The sequence below is a fragment of the Phyllostomus discolor genome, chromosome 11 (genome assembly GCF_004126475.2).
Source record: "Phyllostomus discolor isolate MPI-MPIP mPhyDis1 chromosome 11, mPhyDis1.pri.v3, whole genome shotgun sequence".
Lineage (NCBI taxonomy): Eukaryota > Metazoa > Chordata > Mammalia > Chiroptera > Phyllostomidae > Phyllostomus > Phyllostomus discolor.
The window spans coordinates 61,759,799-61,774,983 of record NC_040913.2 but is presented as its reverse complement, the minus strand read 5'-3'; the positions used below and the strand labels follow the sequence as shown (position 1 = coordinate 61,774,983).

At 36.5% G+C, this 15,185-nt stretch overlaps 1 long non-coding RNA gene across 1 annotated transcript; it reads left to right on the top strand.

Annotated features, from left to right (window-relative positions):
* The first annotated feature begins 6,243 nt into the window (after positions 1 to 6,243).
* LOC118497265 lies at positions 6,244 to 13,317 on the top strand. Its single transcript, XR_004899787.1, has 2 exons — positions 6,244 to 6,500; positions 13,268 to 13,317. It is a non-coding gene; the product is annotated as an uncharacterized LOC118497265 (long non-coding RNA).
* Positions 13,318 to 15,185: the final 1,868 nt, after the last annotated feature.

The window sequence follows — 15,185 nt, the reverse complement described above, 5'->3', positions numbered from 1 at the left end:
ATGGTCTTTGTTCCTATGAAGATTTTATAATATGCTGGAGAAGACAGACATGAAAATGGATAATTCTATGGATGCAAAGGGTTGTCATAGAGCTCTGTATATGCTCATAGAAAAACAAGTAGAAAACAAGATAGAAAATTAGAACATAGAAAACAAGAGTGGACCAGGCTAACTGCTTGAAGACATTTGGGGAAACTTGATAGAAGTTCTAGCATTTAGACTGAATCTTGAAAAGACAAGAATGTTACCTTGGAAGAAAAGTGGGAAAACAGAAAACAGCCACAAAAAATGAAGATATGTAATAATAATTATAGCTAAAACTTGAATATTTATTCTGAACTAGACCCTGTTCTAAGGACTTTAAAGATTGCCTTATTTAATCCTCCCAAAGACCCAATAAGGTAAGCACTATTTACCCCACATTACAGATAAGAAAACTCAAGGAAATGTAAAGTAATTTGTTTACAAAACTTTTAAGTAGTGAATGAGAAATTTGACTTATGTTGATATTCTTCAGGGCCCATACAATGTGTTTAATGAGCTATAAGTTGGCATGACCAGAAATTAAATATATACAAAGAAAGGGTAGACCATATTCATAAAAGACTTATATAATATGACTTGTCTCATCTTCCAAGCTAAGGAGTTTGGAGTTATCCAAATATAGTTGATGAAGAACCATTAAAGAATTTTAAACCAAGAGAATTTTCTTTAAATCGCTCTGGTGACATATGTAGATTGGATCAAAGGAGGGAGAGACATTAGAGAGTAACAGCAATGGAAAAGTCAAGAGGACACGACTCCAAAAGAATCCCCTAAAATTCATCAAGCCGAATTGTCTCCTTTGTATAGTGAATGAGGACAGGAGACCCACAGCTTTAGGAGGGGACATCTTGTGATTGTGCCACTTAGAACTCAGATGAGAGATCCAAGCTGGAAACAGTACAGCGCAGAGGGTAGGTGATTGTGTTGATTAAAAATTGAGAGGAGTGAAGAGAGAAAGGCTCAACTATTTTCTTTCTCAACTTTTAAGCATCCTCATTTATTTCCCAAAAAGAAATAAAAATCTCATTGACTCCATATTGTTTTCTAGCTCTCACCCTTTTAGCTTTCTTTCTTTTCTCAGCCAAGCTGCTTGAAAGCAATAAAATGACATATTCATTCCCTTCCCCCCCATCCTCACCTCCCATGCATTTTCCTACCAACTACCATCTGCTCTCTGCCTCCAAGTCTCCACAGAAATGACTGGCAGAGAGTAGCAAAGATGTCTTTATCATCAGAGCTCTTAGACACTTTTCAGCATTTATCTTCCTGGATGCCTCTGGTCACTCAGTATTTTAGAAGTTTCATTGGCCAAATATCAAGGGGGACCTCTTCTTCTTTCCAAAGTACACATGTATTAGGTTTTCTTTCTTTCTTTTATTAAAGCAGTGATGGATAGATTCTAAAGCTGCAAAGAGAGACCTTAGTCAGGAAAGTTTTGTTCACTTGTTGTTTTTTTTTACCAATTCCATTTATTTCGTGGAAATATCCATAAATTTATGGTTTTATCTGCCCTTTGCTGGTGATGTAGCTGTCCTCAAGCTAACTTGCAATTCAAATGGAGAAAAAGCTACCTAAAGAAAAATAATTCATCCACAGTCAATCTCCACGGAGGTAGCCTAATAAATGCTCTCCCTCATGAAGCTACCAGCCTCCCTCTTTCATTTTACAGATGATTCACAATGATGTGATGATATTGCAACCATATTTTGTGTTTTCTGGGGCCCTGAGAGGGGGTTTCCTCTATACTTTAACAAAGATAGCATGAAGAAACAAGGATGCAAAAAATTTTTGAGGCTAAACCTATAGATAGAGTGAAGAACAACCCTATGTTTGAAGCTTCTTCTTACTGTATAGTTGTTATAAATTGTCTGTGCAGAGTATAATGGATCAAGCCTCATAATCCCATACTCTTCTAGCCAGTTTATCAATTTCTGATGAAATTTCCAGTGAAAGACACATTGTTCCATGAAAAATGTCTGTCTGAATCAAAACTGTACAAGGATTCACTGACACAATTTTGATGACACTATTCTCATGATTCTACATCAATTTTCCCATCTCTTTTCTCCACACCCTTAAAATTGGTGCTCCTTGTGGCATTTTCCCTGACCCATTGATCTTTCCTTCATCACCCTGAGTGAGGTTATCTCATTTTGATTCCTCATATTCACTATAAAAGATGTCCCCCCCAACCTCAAGAAGAGAACGGTATAATCGAAAAAACATTTAGCATAGTAGAAAGAAAAGTTTGCCTCACATCCAGATGACATGTTCCAGAGATATAAATAGGGCTTAATTACATATGTGATGTCTGTGAGTTTCAGTTTCCAAATCAATAAAATAGAAATGTGTATGTCTATAACTTATCTGGTCTGAGTTCCTGTTTGAGATTTGGCAAATTCCACTAAGCTTAAACATTTGAAATGATTTAATGAAACTCAGATACCATGAATACTGCCCATTGTTGATACAAATGAACAAAATTTATTTATTGACTCATCAAAATCATTAATTTAATCATTAGATCTATAAATTGGCCATCAATTTTCCCAGGGGGAAATGATTCACACTGTACAATTGCAAATCTGAAATAGAAATTGAGTTTCATCCCCATAGATTCATCTGTTTTGACAACTCTAACTGAGTTCCCCTGGTAAAGTCTCCACAAATTTACATCTCTCTCTCCATGACCTCTGAAATCTTCTAAGCTGAATAAAATGAAAAGAACCAAGAAACCCAAAGTGTCTTTTACATACAAATGCCTACATGGGATTGTAGCTGTCGTTGTGGAACTGGTTTCATCCGCCAACTATTCCCTGCAGGAAGCTTCCTAATTGATAATGAGCTCCTTGGGGAAACATGATTTCAGAGTGTAAATTAATAATCATTTTTGATGATAGCACTCAATTTTAATAAGTTACCTAGTACACTATCTCTTATATTTCATGATAAGCTAATCCCAAAAAGGCAAATTTACAAAAGAAAAATAAACTTTTTTAGTTTGATGATACACATATAAATAAATCAATAATTATTGTGACTTACTTTTTCTAGAACACAAAATACCCATATGTGTTTTCTAAGACAACTTGTTGAGTTTAAAAGTATTTCAAACTAAGAACTGAGTCTATGTAGGGCAGGTGTCTCTCAAATCCTGACTCATTGGGATATATGCTGACTGCTGACATTTCCTTAGAAGAGCTTAAGAGAGTCTTCAGTGAAACTTAAAATAGTAACATAAACATTAATATTAAAAAAACTTTAGGTTTACAGATTCATCCCAAATGAGTTCTCAGTAATTTTTATAACCTACCTTTAGGGTGGTGGATAATTCACTGGTGATAAAACTTTTTATTAATAAATAATTCAGCAGCCAGAGTGTAAAAACTTCATTTGTACTGTAGCTGAGTGTTTTGTTTTCTAATTATGAAGCCACTGGAAGGCTTGCTGCTCCAGGGCTAAGTGATTTCACCAAGTTTGTTCTGTGGTTCCCTATTGTTGCCCTTGCAAAGAACATTCCCACAGAGCTGGCTCAAAGACAATAAACATAGTAAGTAAAAAGAAATGACATAATATTCAGATTCAGCACTGATAAGGGGAGCTTTTCCCAGGGGCTGCGTGGGACTGCCATGGGAGGGTCAGCTCTGGCTGCTTTCTGTGTTAGGTGCCTGGAAGGAAGTGTCCGCAAGGGCGGTTTACTGGGGCCTGGGGTAGGCTCCGCACAAAGAGCCCAGAAGTGGGTTGGTCCCTCCCTGCCTCTGTGAAAATCAATCCAAGGAAGTCTGATGCCATGGAGCCATTTCCTGTCCACTGTGTGGGAAATTTAACTGAGTGCAAACGGCCGGCAACAATGGGACAATATATTATAATAAACAGGAAAAATAGCACTGGCCGCGGAAATCAATGGCTGGAGTTCATGAAGCATTCATAAGATTGACAAGTGAATAAATTAAATCCAAAAGGTTAGGACACTGAAAGAGAAGTTAATTTTATGTCTGCCCCGGAGCTCCTTTTTTCAGACTCAAATTAAGACTGTGTATAATAAAATGAACATAAAGTCTTAGAGGTACAAAAAAAGGCTTCATTAAGACCTACATCACCAGAAAACTAGAGATTCTTTTATAAAAGTCCACTTGCATGTATAGTCGTTGCTCATGGTGCATTAATAACCCCCCTCGACAGCGTGACCAAAGACTTATTTAAATGAGTTTCTTGCTTTAACTAAACCTGCTCTCAGCAACCAACCGTTCATCCAGGAAGTGATGTGACACCCCAATACACTGAAGAAGTTTACTCAACCAGAACCGAATGGAGATGTGAGCAACTCAGCTATTTAATTTCAAGAACCCAAGGAAAAGCCACATGAGACTCTCCCAACCCCCCAGATAATTATAAACAACAGAACATAACTAACTCTAAAGCAGGCTTTAGTTAAATAAACAATAATCTATCCATTTCTATGTCATAGGAACTTCTCTTTTTAAAGTTTTAAAATGTACTTTCTTTTTAATAATAAAATGACTTTAATTAGAATTCACCATTGAGCCTTGGTTTTGCAATAAGCATCTGACACATCAAATTCTTTCTCCTAATTGCTATTAAAGTTAGAGCGGTTGTTCAGTAGACAAAGCAATAAATAGCTGAGGATTTTGAGACAATTAATTCTTACCCAGGCTTTTCAACTAACTTTCACTCCATCACAGTTCCTTTGACAATTAAGCGTGAATCTGCTCCATAATTTATGGACATTTGTTTTAAGTTGTTACAAAGCATGAAATGGTCTGGTGAGTGTTGTTAGTGAGCAATTCTACATAAGCTAACATTTAGAAGCTGTATCTCATGTGCCTTGCAAGTCTTGTTTGGGCTTCAAAGATAGTGTCTCTTATTTTGGACTAAGATGGTTTCTATCAAGGGTTGCTGATTGGGTCTAATATTTTGGAAAGTTATATGATTTAGTCTTAAGTAGAATTAATACAAGAACTTCTAGTCTCTTAAAAACAGTCTTAAGTACATTATAGTAGAAAGATAATATGGACAAGTCAAACTGTTTTTACTGTAAGATAAAATGTCCACTCTATTTTTAGGATGCGATACAGAAATAACATTCTTTAGTCTATTATTTTAATTGTGGTAACAACCTAGATTTTTGTTTGTTTGTTTTGTTTCATTTTTTTAGGTTTGCCCAAAAGGAGGGAAAACAAAGTAAAATTTATTTGTTTAATCCAAATTCATTCCTAAGCCTTCAGTTCAAAGGTTGATAAAACACAACTGAAGTAGCCAGCAGAGGGCAATATATAACAGTAGAAAAAGTCTGTTTATTTGAAAGATAAATCCTATTAGTTCTACTAGACCTAAAAGAAAAAAGAAAAATTACAGTTTTACATAAAGCAATTTCTGACCAAAGAAACAAAAATTCTGGCATAAAAATATATGTTAAAATGCAGAAGGAGGACTTCAAGGTTTCCTGGCAAATCCACTGGGTTTTGGTGATATTCCTCAGGAAGCCTACCCTTCACACTCGTGACTGAATTTTCTCTAAGCAGGCCAAAAATAGTAATTGACTTCTTCGTCTCAGCTTTTTGTGTAATTTAGATTCGATCCCACTGAGCTGCAAAAAAATGTCCACGAATATGTTCTGAAGAGAACCAAGAGTGTTTTCAATAAATGTTAACAAGCATTAGCAGGCGCCTGATACCAGAGGCCTCACTGGCCAGCATGAGGGGTGCCGGCTTTACTCCCCACACAGAGTTTTTGGCCTGACTACAACATAGTCCCTGCAGAAGGGTGTAATGCTCTCTCCCCACCCCCTCGGTGTGCATTCTTCCTCATGTCTCTCCTTTCTTCTCTATGTCTTAGGTTTCACATCTCCATTCCCATACTTGAAATCACTAGAATACTCTCAGTGGCAGGAAAGGATTCCAAGGAAAACCCCAGTCCTCAACCAGTATGTCTAGTTTGGTCCTCTGGGTCCTGTACATCTTTTAATAGAGTCATAGAAATTAAAAATAGAATGCTATCATTTGGAGCTCAGGCGTTGGCCCTCCTGTCTCTCCTCCTTCAATGTGTCCAAGAGCACATTTTCCTGGGTCCCCTCCCACACCAGCCCCACCCTTCCCTCAACCTCTCTCTACTCCAAACACAATCACCTGCCACTCCCTTTTTCTCCTTCACATTCTTAAACCATGGAATTGAATTAATAATCATAGTGGCCTACTGGGCACTGATCTTTCATACATTCTTTTGCAACCCACCCCCAGTACTCCCCTAGCTGCTTATGCTCCTGTTGATATCTCATTTCTTATTGCTCACCTTTTTTTTTCCCCTGTTCATTAGGGAAGCAAAGGCCAAAAGCAAAAGCTGACTATTAAAAAAATCGGCGAACGCAAATCAGGGTCTGAACTAAGAGCCCAGCTGTTGCATAATTCCCAGAACTCCAGTCAATCAACCTCACTTGGGTGAGTAAGACCTTGGTAATTTCAGTAATGAGTGGGTTCACTTTTTAAAATTCATTGTATTATGAAAAGAAAAAAAAATTAGTTCTTAAGCAGCAGCATCGCCCACTGAAATTGACATGAACTGTAAGTGCTTAGCTCAAAGGTGTTTCCTTGCTCTCTCAAGAGAATTTAAACTTTTCTCTTTATATACAGAATGTGAATTTGTTGGATGGCATATGAATTTACACTGAGAGCTGAAACATACCAAGTACTTTCAAATATTTCAAATTAAAAAAATAAAGGTAAGAATTTATATTTTTAAAGAAATACATGTTGCCATCTGGGTTTTTCATATTGAATTATAAAGGAAAGAATATTTCAAAAATCTAATTAAAGATTGTATAATTTCTAAGGGTAACACAGGATTTCAGCAGTTCTTACTACCCACTGTCCACTTAACACCTCAACTGAACTTGACTCAGTCTTTGCAGAAATGTTTAATCTGAAAAAGGAAATTCCACAGTTTACTCCATAAACAGACCCTACCTTAGAGAGAAAAATCCTTTGTTGAGAATGGTATTTCTTCTCTTTATCTCTAAAATGAAAATTTTCATTTTAATCCTCACCCAAGGACATGCTGATTGATTTTTAGAGAGGGGGTAAGAAAAGGTGAGAGATAGGGAAACATCAACGTGAGAGAGAACCATCAATTGGTTACCTCTCACACATGACCCAGCTGGGGACAGAACCCACAACCTAGGTTTATGCCCTGGCTGAGAGTTAGACCTGCAAACTTTCAGTCTATGGGTTGACACTCAAACCAAATGAGCCACATCAGCCAGGCCAAGAGCCTAAATTTACATTAAATCATATCTAATGTGATTTTATAAATCATTATATCACTACCAATATTTTCTATTCTGGTCAGTGTTCAGAAGGTTATTTTAATTTTTTAAAATTTCAACACTTATTTTTATCCATCTCAGTGAAAACATATTGCTTCTCAATGTTTAGTCTGAGATTTATAGGCAGGGACCTTGGGAAGTGTCTGGCACTGGCTCAGAAAACTGACCATAAGGCCAGCTTTTGAAGGAATCCCAGAAACAGAATCTCTGGCAAGCTTTCATTCTTCACTTTCAAATACCCCAGTGATGAAGAACTCAGTATCTGGAAAGGAGATTCATTCCATTTTTCGAGAGCATAATGGTAAGGCAATTCATTCTTATATTGAACCCAACTTTGCTCAATTTCTATTCAGTAATCCTAATTCTAACTTCTGAGTACACATCGGTGGGGGTGGAGGGAAATGAAACATTGTCTTTCAATTGTATTTGAATAAAGTTCTCATGTCTTCTTGAAAATTCTCTAGGCCAAACAGCGCAGGCTCTGTCATTTTGCATTACAGCATCATAGCAAACCTTATCAGCATCCCAGTCTCATTTCTCCAGGTGTATGTTCATAAACTGTGGCACTAGAAAATGAACACTATCTGCTGAGTATGGCTCAACCAGCACCGAATGGGAAGTTTCATTCTTATTTACCAATAATTCTTTACTTTTGAGTGTATAAGAATTTTCTAGGGAACATTAAAAATGGGCACTCTAAAACCCTCTATGTAATTTTGAGACACTCAAGTTGCTAGGGGCCCAGAATGCTGCATTAAAAAGAAAAAAAGCCAGGTTTTATGTGGATGTATTCCTCAGCATGTACACTGAGAAACATTTCCTTAGGGCAGTGATTTTCAACTGGTGTACCAAAAGAATCTAAAACATGCAATACCTGACTGTTTAGCCAGGGTCCCTGAGCTCTTTTTCCCTCAGGTTGTCAAATTAAAAAAGAAATGACAACAGCCAACACAACAGTTGCCCATTGTGAATGAATCAAAATGATACCTATTTTTTGGCACATCGGTCAAAAATACAACATATCTTTTGGTGTGCCACAGAATTTTAGTAATTAGTTGATGTGTGCCATGAGATGATAAGGTTGTAAATTGCTGCCTAAGGGGATTGATTATTTTTTTAAATCTGGTCTCAATATTATTCCTTTTTAAAACTATTCTATAGACTCATTTTAATATTACAATGAACTTAAACAATAAGTTTTCTCACATAAACCATTTCAGAGTCACGCATCCTGCTATTGTATAACTAAGTTTTAAGGCTACAATTCATAAAAATGCATTTATCCCTATGTAAAGTTGCCAAAGTAAACACAGGAAGTTCAGCTAAATTTGAATTTCAGATAAACCACAAATAATTTCCTAGTGGGACATACTTATACTAAAAAATTATTCATTTTCTATGTGAGGTTCAGATTTAACTTTGTGCCCTATATTTTTATTTACTAAATCTGATCATTATAACCTTATTGAACTTACTCTGGTTAGATTTGATTGTTCTATTTTTCTCTGCTGAGACCATTTTGGATTATAATTGTCTTCTAATATTTTTCATCCTCACAAATACTGTTCCTGTTTCTATCAAGTTATACTCTCTGTAAATTCCCAGAGACAAGCTCAGAGTTGATGTTTGCTCACTCTTTGTAAAACAAACAAGCATCCAGCACTGTATTTTACACAAGTGATTATGTACAAAGTTTCCATCTTTCTTCACTATCTCTAATCTTCTCCAACATCCACGATGGCTACTTTGTTTGCAGCTAGAGCATAAATAAAAGCACACACAGATTGAAATCAGTAGGCCTGAGTTCAGAAACAGGTTTTTCCATTTACCAGCTGTTCAAACTCAGGCAATTAATAGACTTCTCTGAATCTCAATTTCCTCATTTGTAAAATGGAGATTCTTAGTATCATTATGATAAGTTAATAAGGTGATGCAGAAAAAAACCTCAAGCCTTGTGCTTAACTATTTCTCAAAAAAATTCTTTATTCATCAATTTTTAACTAGTCATGATAGCCTCAAGTTCAAATGGGCAGAAATAAGCACATAGATCACTTTCCCATGTCTTCTGAAGTCATCATAAATATAGAAGGAAGTAAACCCATAGCTATGAAGAAGAAAAAGGTGGTGTCTGATGGATAATAGTCCTACCGAGGTGATCAATTCATAAGATTATTTAAATGCTTAATCACTGCATTGTACCCTTGAAACTAATGTAATATTATGCATCAACCATAACTGAAAAATAATTGTTTAAAAATTAGATGTAGTCATCATCATTTAAAAACATTGGGGAATGGAGAAAAAGAGAGAGAAAGTCATCATGAGATATACGTTACCAATGAATTACTGGAAAACAGAAAGCCAAAACTCTGGGCATCTAAAACAGAAATAAGGGAACATAGTCCATAATACACTCCTCTGTGAAGGGCCCCAGGGAAGGCGGAAAGATTCTGTGCATCTGCACCTAAGGCTGTGAAACACTAGGAAGCTGGCAGGAACAGAAGAAATGAGCAAAAACAGCATGGCTCACAGCAGAGAAACCATGTGAATATTTATTTCACTGAAGATCTTCTGTTCATAGGTCACCAGGGATTTATTATCAGTAAAACGACAATAGAAAAAACAATGTGGGTGCTGGCAGTCCAAAGTAAAGCTCTACTTGTTGTGACATTTTGTTTTGGGTATCAGGAGGAGCTTGCAGCTGTCAGTAGGCTCTTTGTGCATTTATGTTAAACAGAAACAGGCTATTTCTTCTATTCCCACATTTAAGGGGTTCCCAGTTAGTCTGGATCACAAAAAGGAAAAGCTGAAAATATGTATGTGAAGGTAAATTTTCTTGTATTGCAGCAGAGAAAATCTTACCCAGACCCTTAGTCTTTCAGTCTTAAAAAGGAGACAAATGTCAAGGAGGAACCTCGTCAAACAAGACAGAGAGAAACAAACAAAAACTGAATCCAAAATAGAGAACAGACTGACAGTGACCAGAGGGGAGGGGGGAGGGAATTTCAGCGGGGAAAGGGAGAGGATTTACAGGGACAAGTTTAAAGGACACATGGACAAAAACTATGGGAGGGTGGAAGTGGGAGGGAGGTGGGAAGGGCTGGGTGGGTGGGCTGGAATGGGAGTAAAAGACAGAAAACTGTATTTGAACAATTAAAATAAAATAAAAAAACAAAAAACTGAACCCAGAAAGAAACATAATTCAGAGAATAAAGAAACCTAAAAAAGAAAACTTCTGTAAGTGGTGGTCATGTTTCATTTTTTTTGCTTGTAGCTGTTCAGATCTCCCTACACCATCTGTTGAAGAGGTAATGTTTACTCCATTTTATACTTCTGCCCCCTTTGGTGAATATTAATTGACCATAGAGCCTTGGGTTTATTTCTGGGTTCTCTATTCCATTCCATTGATCTATGTGTCTGTTCTCATGCCAGTACCAGACTGTTTTGATTACCATGGCATTGTAATATAGTTTGATATCAGGTATTGAGATCCCTCCAACTTTGTTCTTCTTTCCCAAAATTGCTGTGGCTATTCGGGGTCTTTATGGTTTCATATAAACTTTTGAAATGTTTGTTCTATATCTGTGAAATATGTCATTGGTATTTTAATAGGGATTGCATTGAATCTATAATTGCTTTGGGTAATGAGGACATTTTGATTATGTTAATTCTTCCAATCTATGAATGTCATATGCTTCCATTTGTTTGTGTCTTCCTTAATTTCTTTCTTCAGTGTTGTGTCATTTTCTGAGTACAGGTCTTTTACTTCCTTGGTTAGGTTTATTCCTAGGTACTTTATTTCTCTTGTTGCTACAGCAAATGAGACTTTTTCCTGGTTTCTGTTTCTGATATTTCACTGTTCATATACCAAAATGCCTTTGGCTTCTGAATATTGACTTTGAATCCTACCATTTTGTCAAATTCACTTATTAGGTAGAATAGTTTTTTTGGTGGAGTCTATGGGTTTCAAAGTATATTTTCACCAATATGTCCCCTAGAGAAAGGGACATAAAGGAAAGAATAAACAAAAAGGACTTCATCAAAATAAAAGGCTTCTGCATGACTAATGAAAACATCAACAAAATGAAAAGGAAACCACCTGTATGGGAAAATATATATGCCAATGATATCTCAGACATGGGTTTGATCTCCAAAATATAAAAAACACTCACAAGACTCCACTACAGGAAGACAAATAACTCAATTTAAAAAATGCGCAAAGGACCTGAACAGACACTTCTCCAAAGAAGACATACAGAGGACCCAGAGACATGTGAAAGGATGCTCAGCATTACTAGCCATCATAGAGATGCCAATTGAAACCACAATGAAATACCACTTCACAGTTGTCAGAATGGCCATCATTAATAAATCAACAAACAACAAGTGCTGGTGAGGATGTGGAGAAAAGGGAAACCTAAGTACAATGTTAGTGGGAATGCAGGCTGGTGCAGCCACCCTGGAAAACAGTATGGAATTTCCTTAGAAAAATAAAAATGGAACTGCTTTTGACCCAGCAATTCCACTGCTAGAATTCTACCCTAAGAACACTGAAACACCAATTCAAAAGAACCTTATGCACCCCAATGTTCATAGCAGCACAATTTATAATAGCCAAGTTCTGGAAGCAACCTAAGTGCCCATCAGTAAATGAGTGGATCAAAAAACTGTGGTGCATTTATGTAATGGAATACTATGCAGAAGAAAAAAGAAGGAGCTCCTACCCTTCACATGGATGGATCTGGAGAGCATTATGCCAAGTAAAATAAGCCAGGTGGTGAAAAACAAATACCACATGATCTCATCTATAAGTGGAACCTAATCAACAAAACAAACAATCAAGCAAAATATAAACAGAGACATCACAATAAAGAACAAACTGACAGTAACCTAAGGGGATGGGGAAGAGGGATAATGGGGGAAAATACAGGAAAAGTCATAAAGCAACATGCATAAAGGACCCATGGACAAAGCCAAACGGGGTAGGATCAAGGGTGCGAGGTGGGGATGGGTGGGGTGAGGAGAGTGGTGTGGGGAAAATGGAGACAACTGGACTTGAACAGCAATAAAAAAAAGAAAGAAAGAAAACTTCTCATTGATAAAATTAGAGAGATTTTAGTAAGTGTTCTATTTCTAAAATAGAAACAGAATTCTATGAAAAAAATTACAATGAGGACAGGAAGGAAATTTTATATCACTGGTAAAACTGAAAAAAAAATATACCAATAAAAGTGACAGAAAATAAAATCTAAGAAATCCTGAATGTGGAACAACATAACAGAAATAGAAAACACAAAAGAACATATGCAGCCTAGAGGAAAAATCCAGGAGCCACAATGAATGATCCAATAATACATCTCATCATAAACTAAGAAAATAAAATAATGGAGAAGAAATTATAAAGACATAATAGAAAAAGAATTCTCCAATTCTAAAAAGTCACCTGTCTTCACATCAAAAGAATTGGGGTGGGGATTGTCTTTGGGAGCAGCGGTGGGACAGGGCATGGGAGAGCAATGGGGGGAGGAATGGGGATAACTGTAACTGAGCAACGATAAAAAATAGATTAAAATAAAAAGATAATGAGTATAAAGCAAAATAGATGCAAAAAAGAAAAACCCACATCAAGATAATGTCTTATACATTTTCACAACAGTGAAGTTAAAATTCTTAAATACATTTGTAAGGGCTGGGAGTGGTAACCAATCAAAGAACAAGAGTAAAACTACTATCAGATACCTTATCAGCAACACTGGTGAAAAAGGAGGCAGTGAAGAAATACTTTTAAAACCCAATGGAAAATTACCTGGGACTCAAATTATGAACCAAATATGAAAACACGTTTTCAAAGATTAAGAGACCTATAAATTTTACCCCCCATAGACACTTCTCTGAAATTTCTTGCAAATCTAAACCAGCAAAAGCAGACGTGGAAAAAAACCCGCACACACAAAAAGATATATTGTGAGATTCAGGAACCAATGGATCCAAACCAAAAGAAGGTAAAAGTCAAGTCCCAGGACAAAAGTAAGACAAGTATAGAGTATATCTAGAATGAAAGTGGTTTAGATTGGACAATTAAGGGAAAGGCATGTAATTATAAACCTAAAGGCAAAAAAAAAAAACTGTTAAGTGAATAGTGGTCTGATTAAAAAACAAACTAATAATAAGAACAAATACTTGTATAAAGCTAACTATATAATAAACACTTTTAAATAATTTTGTGTATACTCATTAACTATTCTTCACAAATAAATGAACATCGTCCATATTTTAGAGACAAACTGAAGCATAAACAGTTTAACTTGACAAAGTTCCAAAGCTAATGTATGGCAAGTCTGGGCCTCAGCTGCAGCAATATGACTCTAGATTTATGCCTTTAACCACTGTGGTATATTTCCTATCTAAAGTGGATGATGTTCCTATTGATTTTTAACTGATTATTTCTGAAAAATGGGAATATATTTTTAAGTCAGTGAAAAGGAGATTCTCCAGAGAAAAAGATTAAGATGGAAGAGGGTAGAGTTTAGAGCCTAGGCAGATTGCCTTTTTATGTCAAGAGAAAGGGGAGATTGCATAGAATTGAAGGTTAAGTTTTTTGTGTGTTTTCCAGAAGATGATAGTATCTCTATCTGATTGCTAGTTTTTCCTTTGTAAAGTGAGAAATGAGGTAATTGGCCAGGAATGTAGGACCAAAAATGTGCTCAGAGACTTACAGAAACTATGAAGACTTTCAAATCATTCTTGTGCAGAGTGGAGTAATGGTTGACTAAAGGAATCTAGTAGGATTGCCAAGCAGCATTGAAGGTTACTGATCATGAATTTCAAATAGGTCCACTCTCCACTGATCTATGGCTTTCTCCAGAGCACTCAACACCTTGCATGCAAACAGAGAAGAAGGAGATAATTGGGCCTTCTAAGGTAGGTTTTTGGTCAGACCAGTTGTAATTAAAAAAAAAAGAGAGAAAGAGAAAGAGGGGCAAAAGGGCTTTGGGTATTCACAAGAATTGCCAAAAAGATGCAGCATGAGACAAAAGCAAGATTATCAGAGAAGTGGAAAGAGAAGGCTGATAGAGAAAAAGTAGAAAGGTCAATGGGTAGAAGCCTCAGCAATGTATAGGAAATGGTATGGTGGAAGTGGTTTAACAAGTTAGCAGAAGATAAAGAAAAGTTTTGGTCTAAACTCACTGCTTTAATAATGACTTTGGAGGTGTTTACAGTTACGTTTCACAGCAAGCTTGCCAGTGTGACTTGGGACTGACAAGTAGGGCAAAAGTAGACACAGGTGAGAGAGTCAAGGATGGATAAGTGTCCATATGTACAGAAGTTACACACACTGATTAGGTCTTGGTGAAAAGACTCTAAGTTATGTGCAAAATCTTTAATATTTTTGAAGTTTAGAAAGTAGATAATAGCAATAGAGAGAAAGAGATGGTAATTCAGGTGAAATGTTTTGTGCTTTAAAAAAAAACAGGGTTTGTTGTTATTGCTTGGTTTTCTTCTTATAGATGGAGAAGAGCGAAGTTGTAATATGAAAGCATGAGTGGGGTGCTAGGAGAAAGCCAATGCCTTGCTCTGTGTCTGAAGTCCATGAAGTATGAGAAAATACACAGCAACTATTTATGCACAGTAGGAGAGATTATGGTCCCAGGTGAAAAGCAGGTAATAATGCAAAAATTTGGAAAGAACATGAGAAGAAATTTGAAGACACAAGGCACTGGCATTAAAAAAAGGCTTTGGGAGGTGGTTAGAAGTTGCAAAACTGGGCACCAAGGAAGTGAGGGTGGAAGGAGATGACCAG